This window comes from Ictidomys tridecemlineatus, unplaced genomic scaffold (assembly GCF_052094955.1).
Source record: "Ictidomys tridecemlineatus isolate mIctTri1 unplaced genomic scaffold, mIctTri1.hap1 Scaffold_38, whole genome shotgun sequence".
NCBI lineage: Eukaryota > Metazoa > Chordata > Mammalia > Rodentia > Sciuridae > Ictidomys > Ictidomys tridecemlineatus.
The window spans coordinates 30,025-42,383 of record NW_027522508.1 but is presented as its reverse complement, the minus strand read 5'-3'; the positions used below and the strand labels follow the sequence as shown (position 1 = coordinate 42,383).

At 34.1% G+C, this 12,359-nt stretch overlaps 1 pseudogene; it reads left to right on the top strand.

The window, feature by feature from the left end:
- Nucleotides 1-4,073: 4,073 nt before the first annotated feature.
- Nucleotides 4,074-11,780, top strand: LOC144373381 (protein kintoun pseudogene; annotated as a pseudogene).
- Nucleotides 11,781-12,359: the final 579 nt, after the last annotated feature.

Genomic DNA, 12,359 nt, shown 5'->3' with positions numbered 1-12,359 from the left:
AAACCAAAACTATATTATAATGAAAAAAATCTAGATTATTTCTTCAGAAGCTTTTGAGAGATAAATTATTTGATTTTGCAAATTTATTCTTCACATTTTACCTACAATGATAACCTTAGAAAATAGAATTTTGTGCATTTTAATGTGGTGACAAAGACTTTAAGTAACATTGCCTAGCACGTGGGAGGGCCTGGGTTTAATCCTCAGCACCACATAAAAATGAATAAATTAAATAAAGGTATTGTGTCCAACCACAACTAAAAATAAACATTAAAAATAACAGCATCATTGTAATTATTGATCAAACTAGAGTGGATTCTGAATGCAGACAATGCAGAGTGTAAACCTTCAGGTTTTCTCTCGGTATTACAGCTATGATTTCAGAGACCACTCTGCTGCCATCTGTCAGACTAAGGCTCTTTCAAGGCTAGAAAGATTCCTTGGTTAAGTTATATGTGCTGGTGATGGGTTGGGGTGGGTTGAAAACCTAAAACTGGAAAGGTGACGATATTAGAAGAAATCCCTCTTTCTTCCTGCCTCCCTCCCTCCCAGCCTAATTTTTTCCTCCTTTCCTGTCTTTCTCAATTCCTTCCCTTTCTTTGTTCTTTCTTTCTAGGTTTAGGAGGCTTATTTCTTATAGCTGAGAAGGTGACTGGTGCCTGCACTAGAAGGTGAGGAGACACTAACAGCTCCTAGATTGGTGGGGTAGCGGAGTGTCATTGAACAAGATGCATAGATCATAATAAGCAAGTCAGCAAACATAAAAAAAAACATAATGGTGGGTGCTTCTCTCAGAAGAAGATCTGTATAATCTGGATTTTTTCTTGAATGGGAAGTCAAAGCAACAGAAAATACATAGGTAGAAATTTTTTCTGTGTTGGATGATAGCACAAAATTTTTTACAAGAGTCTTCTAGAGATATAATGCAATTCAATTTAAAGCAATGGGCAGTGGGGTGGGGAAGTAGATAGAGTAGCATGGATATCTGAATATTAGGTATTGACACATTATAAACTTGAAATAGCAAAAGTACTGAGACAAAAACAAACAGAAACTATATTATGGAAAAGAATTTAGCTTAAGAACAGTGGTGTTTTGAAAAAATATACTAATATTTTAAGATTTGGGATTGTATTTTTGTTTTCTTCTTTTGATTGTTTTTCTTTCCTATATTTTTAAGAATAAATCTGTATTGTTATTATATGCCATATATAGCATATTGTATCAAAGTTCAAAATCATGTAGTAACTATAATATACACACACAAACAGGCATCACACCTCACACTTTTATTAAATTCAATAATTGAAATGGGGTTTTCTTTGCTCTTACTTGTCAAAATTTAATAGTAATAAGGTATATATAACAAAAAGAGGCAAAGAATATAATCTCACTTTGCTAACAAGATTGGATTATAGAAAGATTACCAAACCATATGCTGCTCAACATTTTATGTTTTTCTTTTTTGTCAAAGCAGATCTGGCAAAGAAACACATGTTTTAAGTTTTGCTCCAAGAAAAGATAATCTTCACTTCAGCATTTATTATGCACCATGTATACAAACTGCAATGAGTAAACCAACTCACACTTTGGTTTCATGTAAATAAAACCTAAACACAAGAAAATGTAATATCTAGTAAAATGTGTCACAAAGGCCAAGATAAGAAAATGGATAGCTAAAATATGCAATTAGCAAATTCACTGAAAGAAACCAGGAGGATTTGGAGATGAGCCATAGAAATATAATTCTATACTTTTGGTTAAGAACAACATTATACTTATAGAAAAATATAGACACATTTGGAGAGAAGTTCTGCATTTCATAAAAAAGAATGAAAGAGAAATATCTTTGAAAATAGGTGAAAGGCAGTCATATAAAAGTGTCAAATGTGATTTTTTTAAAAGGATGGGTGCATGCAATATGCTTCATGATTTTTTTATGTTTCAAAAGTGATCATATTCTTTCCAAATATTTGAGAAAATATTGTTCAGTGTTACAACATTTAATAATTTGTAGAAACAGAGTTTCTTCATAATGGCCTAAAGATTTATCAACTTTTTCTCCAACTATAGGGGAATATATGTGTTCATTTATGGATTGATCTTTTTATCTTTTTTTAGCTTAGATACTAAGCTTCTTTGAATCAGTGCACACAAAAACAAATTGACTATGTTGTCTAAGTGGCAAATTAGAATTAATTATGAAACTTATAGAGCTCATATAGTTAGGTTTTAGTAATGCTAACAGACTACTACCAGTAGTCAATTATTCCAAAAAGTTAATGGTTCTGCCTGTTGAGATATCATCAGAAACTAGTATGACAGTAGAGGATTACTAATCAACAGGTCAGATTTAAGTGTGGCAAGATAATAGGAACATGGAAACAGTGGCAGCAGCCTCAGAGGACTGTTTTTTTAAAATATTAAAGTCACCTGTAGGAAAAGGATGGAAGATAATTTTTTCTAGAGTCAGCTGTATATATAAAATAAAAAGTAGTTAACCTATTTAAGTAGTTTTTGAGCTTTTGGGATTAGAATCACCACCCGTGATGGTGATTGCCACATAACAACATCAACAGTATAACCACATCCCAGAACCTATAGAAGAACCTCAATCATCATTGAATTAAAGCAGTGGCTGCTCTAATACTGGGTCTCTACTTATGAATTACTGATGATTGCTGATAAATACCTTCTTAAATACTCAATTGTCAAATATCAGAATTTACTAAGTAATCCTTCTATGTTACTTTGAGCTAGCTTGAAAACACATCAACCAGTTTTTACTTCTTCCTTTCATCAAGTCCTAAACTGCTCCAGTGCAAACTGTAGAAACCGTTTTTACTCCATTTCCTTTCTGACAGACATTGCAGTGCCCATATGTATCTTTAGTTAAATCCAAACTACATTTTACATGTTGCTTAAACTTTGGCAGCACATCTGAGAAACATTTGTGTTATATCCCCATATGTCCTGATATGCCAGTGAAGAACAAATTATTCATTCGATCATTTCAGTTACATAAGAGGTAAATGAAAATGTTTGACAAACATGACCTGCAATATAGTGTAAAATAAAAAGAAAAAGAAAATAGTCAACAAGCACCCTAGTTGACGCCAGTTTGTAGAAAGAAAAGGTATTTGTGAGGGAAAGATAAATATGATTTCAAATTTGAAATCTCATGTTGGGTTCTGCTTTCTGTATTTTCTTTTAATTGACACTGGAGCATATTCAAATCTTTGTTGTTCATGTGTATTTATATGGTGGAAGGGTGCCATCTGTAAGCTTTGAGAGGATCATGACAGCTAGTTTATTTCTAGTTTATTAATATTTTCCAAGTATATTCCATTAAATTATTTGCTCCGGAGGAATTGAGAAACTGGATGAGATTCCCTATTTAGATCATTGTATTTGATATTAATTTGGGTTGTACAGAAATTATCTATGCAGCCTTGGTCAAGAATCCCTAATTGAGACCTTAATTTTTAGATTTGTAAAATGTGGTTATCAAATAGAGACTTCTCAGGTACAACAATTAGGTAAGATAAAATGTGAAAAACACTTAGTACAATATCTGCAAATAAAAGTGCTCAGTAAGTACAACTTTGTTTTTATCAGGCACCTAATTTTTGCTATATGCAGGAATTTAAACCCTGAGAAGGTAAAGCAAATGTAAAAATCAATTAAAGAAAGACACATCTCTGCTAATCACCTGATGACAAAATTCAAGATATGACAGATATTGAGAAGCTTAAATTAGCAAGATAATTATGAGTAGCATCCAGGAAATAGTCTGAAAAAATATACATATAATAATTATTCTGTATAAAATGATCTGCTATTTAATCTGGGATTTAGGAGTGCCAAGCATATAAATTCGTTCCTTCAGTCCTTCTTTGAAATGTTTCTATAGCATACAAAACAGTGAGGGAAATAGTGCATGGGAGTCTCATGTTTATCTGAAACAAAATTAAGAAAATCTGTTAGAATACTGATTGCTTTTCATTATTGAGTATGCTTTCAGAATTCTTTATTTTCTGTGTCCAGAACTATACAGTAAAATAGCTTTATCAATGGCACTTTATATACCAAAAGGACTTGGAACACAGGCAGATGTTCCTAAAGAAGAGAAAAGGTAATTTTACTGCAAGATAGTAAAATAAAGATAAAATCTTTGAATAATTGAGAAAACAAAATAGGAGAAACTGGTACTTGCTGAGAGAAGTTAGGTAAACTTGACATAATAGTATCCAGAAAGCCTTCTTGGACTGCAACACCACTGAGAGCAGTGGACAGCAAGGCCCCTGGACATTCCATCAGGTGTCAGACTGGCCTAAAGGTGAGCTTCATTTAGAATTTAATTGCAAGAATTCTTTCTCAGGTCATTAAATGTTTCCTTGAAGCCATCCTTTACTTACCCATATTCTACTTACAGACTATGGGGAAAATATCAATTTCAAAGTTGATCTTTCATTTTCTGAGGGAAGATTGAAGCTTGCAAAGTAAAATGTCAAAGTCTCTCTTGGTCAATGGCAGACAGCACTTTTTAAATGTTATTCTCCAATAAAGAATGGTAATTCAATAAAATTATCAATTCTTTTAAATCAGAATGTAACTTTACTCTGTTCTCTCATGTCAATGTTAGAAATCATTGCAATAAAATTCACAATTCAGATGTTTAAGTTTAAAGCAAAAAATAAAATAGAAATACACTCTTTCTGAAGATCTGTCCTGACCTAAATCTTGTAGTTTTCAAAACATCATTAGCCTAAAATTAGCACATGTGTAATTTCCAAATGCAAACATATGCAAATAACCTTGCATATTTTAGATTCTAGGATTGGGACTCAAATCGGTCCCTGTGGTTTTAATAGTAATAATTTATATAAATTTAACAAAATAACTGTGCACAATTTTTGACAGAGTCATAGAAGTTAAAATTTAAGAGTTACAGTTTTTTAGAAAGTACAAATGCAACTTTCTAATGAGTAAACAGAGCTGTGGTCGTCCAAGGTGGGTGCCTGAGTCATTCGATGCTGTAATTATGTTTTACCTTTTCCAAGATTAAAAAGTTGCAAATTAATCTACCATAAAATTATATTATATTGAAACTGCAGTGTAATCTGAAAAAAGAAATGAATAACTTGATCCATGTTAAGGCAAAGGGCAAAAAGGAATGGAGATTTTTCAGAGTTCAATCTGCAAGCTGTTGGGAATTCTTTCATTTAGCTTTCCTTCCTTTATGCCACAAGCAATGAGCTCTATATGTGGAGCAAACCATAGTTGTTAATTTAACTCATTTGAGATAAATATGATTTTTTTTCCAAGAAAGATAGAGTAGCCCCTGTATGTTATTGATTGATCAATAATATATGAGCAAATTGAGTTTCTGCAGAGTTATACAAGTCCAGGCATAAATAATGAAAATAATTTAAAACAAACTGTGATATTGGGAAAAGGCAAACATTTATGAGTGTAGGCAAGATTTGTAACTGGATATTTATTAGTTACATGTTGGCTGAGGCTGTGTTCCCATGCAACTCTTGAGACCCAAGTAGTGTTAGACATGCTAGTATCTTGTTTGGGGATCAATCCCAAGTATACCAGTGGAGAAGTTAATATATGATACAATTAATAAGCAAGTTACCCCTGGGACACATAAAATAAACTTCAGAGTTGTCACATCTGTGAATGAGGAGGCTGCAGGATTTGTTATCATTAGTTGTGGAGTAGTCCCAAAGGTTTAATCTTTCCAGCATATGTCATCCTTCCCGCTCTTGACAGTGGCTGGAAAAAATCCTAACAAATATAGGTGTTTCCTGTACACCTGGAAAACACACACACACACACACACACACACAGAGAGAGAGAGAGAGAGAGAGAGAGAGTCTCATGGGTTAATTAGCAGTTTTAAGCAGGTTTGAATTTACCAGGTTCTATGATACCAAGTAAGAAGATATGATAGTAATATATTCTCAGAATGTGGGGATAAAATGAAATTATGAAATGTTATAGGGAGTAATAATAGGTTCCTCTAAACTATACACAAGGATGTAGCTCAGGTGAAATCTATGTACAACATCCTTTCTCTCCCTGGTTCTGCAGAGTAAACTGCATTGTCATAACTACAAGCATGGATTTAGCTCAAATGAGGTTTTTAGCCAAAATACTGAAGAACTCCTGGAAATAGAGTCCCCTTTGCAATTGAATGGATAAGGCTCTAAGAGTCTGATATGATGTTATGCATAATGTAGGTCATATTGCTAGCTCTTTGAGCTTCACTCCATGCCCACCAAAAAAAAAAAAAAAAAAAAAAACTCCTGATTTTAAATCAATCCCAGATAGATTAATCTATAAAGAGAAGAGTTAATACTACATACTAATATAATTTTATTTGGCATTGTAAATTAGTGAAATTTAAAAGTTGATATCATGATATTGGCCAAGACAAAGTAAGTTCCTGGATCTAGATCATGGCAACTTCATCAGTATATTATGAGACCACCTAGTAATGCCTCTTTAAAGAACTATCTAGCCAGTATTAAGTCTGGTAAGAAACCTGCAATCCTCAGCAATGGAGATCTAGTTTTCAGGTACTGAAATACAGAATAGTGGTGTATTTGTAAGATTTCTGTCAGCATACAAAAATACCTGAGACACTACTTATGAAGGAAAATAAGGTTTATTTTGATTTATAGTTCTGGGAGTTCAAGTCCATTAATATGGACCTCTATTCATGGCAGCACATCATGGTAGGAGCATGGGCCTACCAATCTAACAGAGACTGAGAAATGGGATCTGCATACATCAGATTTACTTATGGACCTTTGGAGAACACTCATCCAACCATAGCAAAATTCTTCTTTATGTGCATTTCTATAATATTTTATTCATGTGTTTAAAAAATAATCAGGTTTCAACAATGGCCATCCTAGGAATATGTAGAATGAAATGTGCAATTCAGATTAACCCTAAGTTTAAATTAATTGGGAAAACATCCAGTTATATATGTATTCCTCAGAACTCTTACTACCTCAATTTCTAGGTTTAAAAAGTTGAAAAGATATTGTATACTCTAATTCTATTTAGAGATTCAAAATATATATTAACCTTTAAAGATTTGGGATGTCTTTAAGATATGTGTTCAACTTTAACTCAGAATTTTTCCTTTCTTCTCTAAGGCCTCCTACTTTCTTTAATGACACATTTATTAATGTCCCTTAGAATATATTAATAGATTATCATTTCCATCAATTTATTATTCTATTTAATGTGTTAAAAGTCATTATTAAAGTTTGTAATTAGGAAAATTAATCTATTTTTTCACATATTTATAAAGGTTGAATGCCTTGTGATTATTTATTTTGCCCTGGAATAATATTCAAATCAATTTCTGCTTATCTTCTTTTTACATAATGTTGGTTCTCTTAATAACAATACAGCTTACCAAATATAGAAAACTGCATTTTCATTTCTCAGATCACAAGAAAATCTTTTCCAATTCTGTGCAAATTTTTTTTTCTGCATTTCCTAGTGTACATCTATTTGCATTGCTAGGTCAATATGCTTGAGTTGCCAATATAAACATTGAAATGATCTGAAACTCCCTCTGACAGAAAGGTTTCCCCCACTGATAGTCATTCTTCTATATTTTGATGTGTAAAAAATTCAATTCTCTGTTCAGATATTAAGGCTTTGCCAGGGGTGGGCTTTTATGTCATTAACAAATTGTGGGTATCTCTTTCATTACCTGGAAGGAGTGAAGATAAAAACAACACCGACTCTGAAAGCATAAGCAAATAAAAAGATTTCAAAGTCTGACTGCTAGCTGAGATTTTCTTTAAGCTCAATATATATAGGCATCTAACTGGGAGTGGGGTGTGTGTAAGCATGTTTATGTGTGTATGTCACTGAGTGTATGTGGGTACACATATGTGAGCAATCATGCATGCATGCCCATTAGTTTGTCTTACAGTCTTGTGTCAACTGACACCTTTTTTACCTCTAAAAGAGACTAGAATCTTGATTTTATAATACATTTTCTCATAGGAACAATAATTGTGAAATATCACAGTGAGTGAATCCATCATTACTAATATAAAATGTTTAAACTAAGAAGAGAGTTTATATTTGAGGGTAAAATATATGGAAAAGAGAGAGGCATTGAACTACACACTATTTTTTTGTAAAAAACCTAAATGAAATTTGAGGGTATCTAGAGAAAGAAAAAGGAACCAAGAGGCCCAGTATTGTCAGAGTCTCTCCAGAGTTTATGTGATTGAGTGGATTAGGCACTTTCAATAATAAGACTCAGGCTTAATCTAAACTTTAAAAGGGACTTATGGAATTTGTAATAACTCTCCCTAATGTCCATGGCACTCTCATTTCCCATTTAGCTTTCTTTTCATTAGTATGTCTATGCTGGACACTAACATGTACCACATATTTTTATTTAACTACATCTCTGAGGATCTCAGAACTGTGTGGACAATTTCAGACTCCATTAAAAATCACATTTATCAGTGATTATGAAGGAGTGAACAACTACAAAATAGGGAAAAGACTGATTTTCTCAAGTTCACAGAGGGAAGCTGTAATAGACACAGGAGAATAAAGTAAGTTTTGTGATTTGATTAGCTGAAAGCTTCCTACTGCACCGTTCCAACTGGGAGACTTGAAAATAAGTGAATGATACAGCCTTGTGGGCAGGAGGCAATAGAAAGGAGTGCGGGAAATCACCTCAATCCACTGGATTAGCACTGCCATGAAATGGGATGGTCCCTGTGCATCTCTTGAAACATGTATTGTTTTCTAATTTTGGGGGGTATAATATTCATAGTAGTATCTTGTGATACTTTTTATGTCTGCAGTATCAGTTGTAAAGTCTCCTTTTCATTTATAATTTCACTTATTTGTGTCTTCTCTTTTGTAACTTTTGCTAAAGCTTTGTCAATTTTTACAAAATTATTTCAATTTCATTTATATTGTATGCTTTTTTCTAGTTATTATCATTAATTTCTACTCTTGATATTTATCACTTTCTCTCTTATTTTTTTCTTTAAGTATACCATTAGGTTATTTGGGGTATTCCTTTTCTTCCTTGCTACAAGGGATTGAACTCAGGAACATTTAGCTACTAAGTGACATTCTGAGCCCTTTTTTGTTATTTTTTTTAATTGAATCAGGATATCAGTTGCATAGGGCTAGCTTTAAACTTGTGATTCTCCTGCCTCAGCCTTCTGAGCTTCTGGAATTTTAAGAGTGCACCACTGCACTACTGCACCACCCATGCCTGGCACTCATTTTTGGTATAGGTACTTCTTGTTAGTGATTTTCCTTTACAAAGTAATCACACTATATCCCATGTTTTAGAATATCATGTTTCCAGTTTTGCTTGTTTAAACATACTTTCGATTTTTACTTTTATTTTTTTCTTTATTCTGGAGCATAGTGTTTAATTTACACTTAATTGTGAATTTTCCAACCCCCTTTCCTTTATCAATCTCTATTTTCAATATCATTTACTCAGAAAAGATAATCAATATTATTTGTTGAGAGCCACAGCCGAAGGGGCCCCAGCAAACTTCCAGCTGCCAGCTGATGATTGGCTCACAGAGGCCCCAGCAAACTTCTAGTTTCCAGCTGATTGGCTCCTCTGTGGTGATGCTATTGGGCTGTTTCCTCCGCCCTTTCAGGCCATGGAGCTGCTCATTGGGGGGCTTTATTTGGCTCCGCCCATGCAAACCAGCCAATTGGCCTCAATAGCAGGAGGAGTCGGAGGGTTGAGAGGCTTGTGGGAAGATGTGGTAGCAGTTGGGCTCTGAGGGAATTCCTTAAGAGCTCATGTGGTCTGGCGTGTGTTCTAAAAATAAAGTTGGTTTCTGCTTGATAAGTGGCTCTTGAATTGTGCCAGGCCAGACTGCAGCAATCATTTCAGTTTTTTAAAATTGTTTAATTCTTGTTTTGTGTCCTAACATGTAATCTGTACTTCAAAATGATCTAAGGGCATTTTAAATGACTATGTATTCAGGTGCTGTTAAATTAACTATTCTGTTCTAAAATGCACTTTATATAGAAAATTTTCTTATATTTTTCTTTCTGTGTGATCTGTCCATAATTGAAAGTGGTATATCAAAGTCCCCTACTATCATTGCATTGCAGCCTATCACCTTTCAGATCTATTAATACCTGTTTTTAATGTTTAGAATCACTAATTTTGGGTGCCTATATATTTACAATTCTTATATCCTTCCAGTGAATTAACCCATATATTTATACTATGGCCTTTTTCTCTTGTTTTAGTTTTTTTTTAAATTTAAGGTGTATATTATCTGATAAAGTATAAGCTACTCCTGTTAGCATAATTACAGCTATCTTCCTTTTCCCCACCCCTAATTTATGAATACTGTACTTATTCCCTAGAAATAGAAAGTAGCCCAAGATAAAACCTACTGGGAGTGTGGGGAAAGCAGGCCCCCATAGACATTGGGATCGCCAGCCCAGGTGCCCTCGAGGTGGCGTGGAGTCTCTGTCAGCATGCGCTGGGGAGGAGATTGAACTCCAGCCGGAAGAGCGAGGTTTGGGTAGGCATTCGGTGTTGCCGCCAGGCCTAGAGGAGGAGTCATCCCCAGGAACTTGGAGCTCACCTGGGGATGGTGGCATGTGCTCCCCTAGTACTTCATCTCTGGCCCTTGACCAGGAGTCTCCTGTAGGAAGAGGGAGTGCATGAAGAGATATCAGTATAGAGAAATGCGAGGACCTGGAGGGCCCCGGATGGCAAGACTTCTGATCCAGCAATGAATGGCCCCAGAACGAGAGCAGGGAACCTTTGGGTCCTCCTATGCAGTGTAATCAGGATGAGGAATCCTTGACTTTGCTAATTCAAGTGCTGCACATTCAGCCTCAAAGTCTTCAGTGGAATCTGAACCTCCTCTGGAACAAACTGGGCTTCTTCACACAAGACTTGGTTTATTCCTTCTTCTTACAGTTTGCTCCAGAAAATAAATTAAGTACCAAAGAACCCGAGATCAGTGTTTCTTTAAACAATGCAGTGATAGTACTGGCCAAATCTCCACAGAGGCATGGACGTTGGCGAGAGTGGTACTATGGTTTAAACAAAGATTATTTGAAAGAAAAGTTGTTTCTTAATGAAGAAAATGTTAATGAGTTTCTTGAAAAGGTCCTGTGCTCTCCATTCACACAGAAAATGTCCCTGTCTTCACCATTAATTGAAGTTCTTCAGGTTACTGATGAGAAGATTCAAATTCACGAAGAGGTACAAGAACGTAGTAATCCTGATCAGCTTCAAGGAAAGGAAAAAATTCAATGAAGAATGTCCTCTAACTGAAATAGAAAATGTAGATCATTTTACCACCTCTACAACTGATTCTGATTCATTTATAGCAGTTAAAGCACTAGAAATAGATACTTGTGGTTCAGTTGCAGGATTTCAACAAGAGTCTCTTGATGTTTCTCAAATGCTATATGGAAAATCAAAGCAACCTGAAGCAAAAATGGAACCTGCTTTTATTAAACAGAAAGGTTCTACTGACTCAAATGAGGACAAAGATAATTTAAAAGAACAGGTAATAACCAAAGAAAAAGAAATGGATGGACATCACATATCTTCTTTACTGAACAAAACTATAGTTCACAATATACCTGATTTTGATAGCATAAAAGAAACCAATATACAAGATGGTACTGTGCATATTATTAAAGATTATGTGACACATTGTGCATTAACATTTCAGAATTCTTTGCTATATGATTTAGATTAATTCTATATTATTTTGGAAATTAAATGTTGAGTAAAAAATTTTTGGACCTAAAATAGTTTCTTTCTGTTAAACAGTAAAACAAAGGTAGTCAACAAAAAATACAACTGAAATTTGGAATTTTAATTCCAGTGGGTAAACTATATTTTTTTCCCTTTAAATAGTTTAATAGTTTAATCTTGGAGATGTTTTATAATTCATCTAGTAGATATATTTTTTGAAATAGAGATGTAAAATAGTTTTAATACAACCTGTGTGTGAGTGTGTGTGTGTGTGTGTATATATATATATATATATATATATATATATATATATATATATATATATATAATGACTTCTGTGTTTATTTTTGCTTCTTCTGCTTACCCTTACTTTCAAATTTCAAAATAAATATTCACCAAGTTGTGTTTGTCACACAAAACAAAACAAAACCCTACTGGCCTGGAGAAGTGCTTGTCTCTGTTCTCTCATTGAGAAGATAACCAGTTTCTCCCTGCAATGGGGAGGAACTGGTTTCCCTGTTCTCTCTTTGAGAAGATAAAGAGACATGCCAGTTTCCCTGGCCCCCCTCTGAGAAACAGG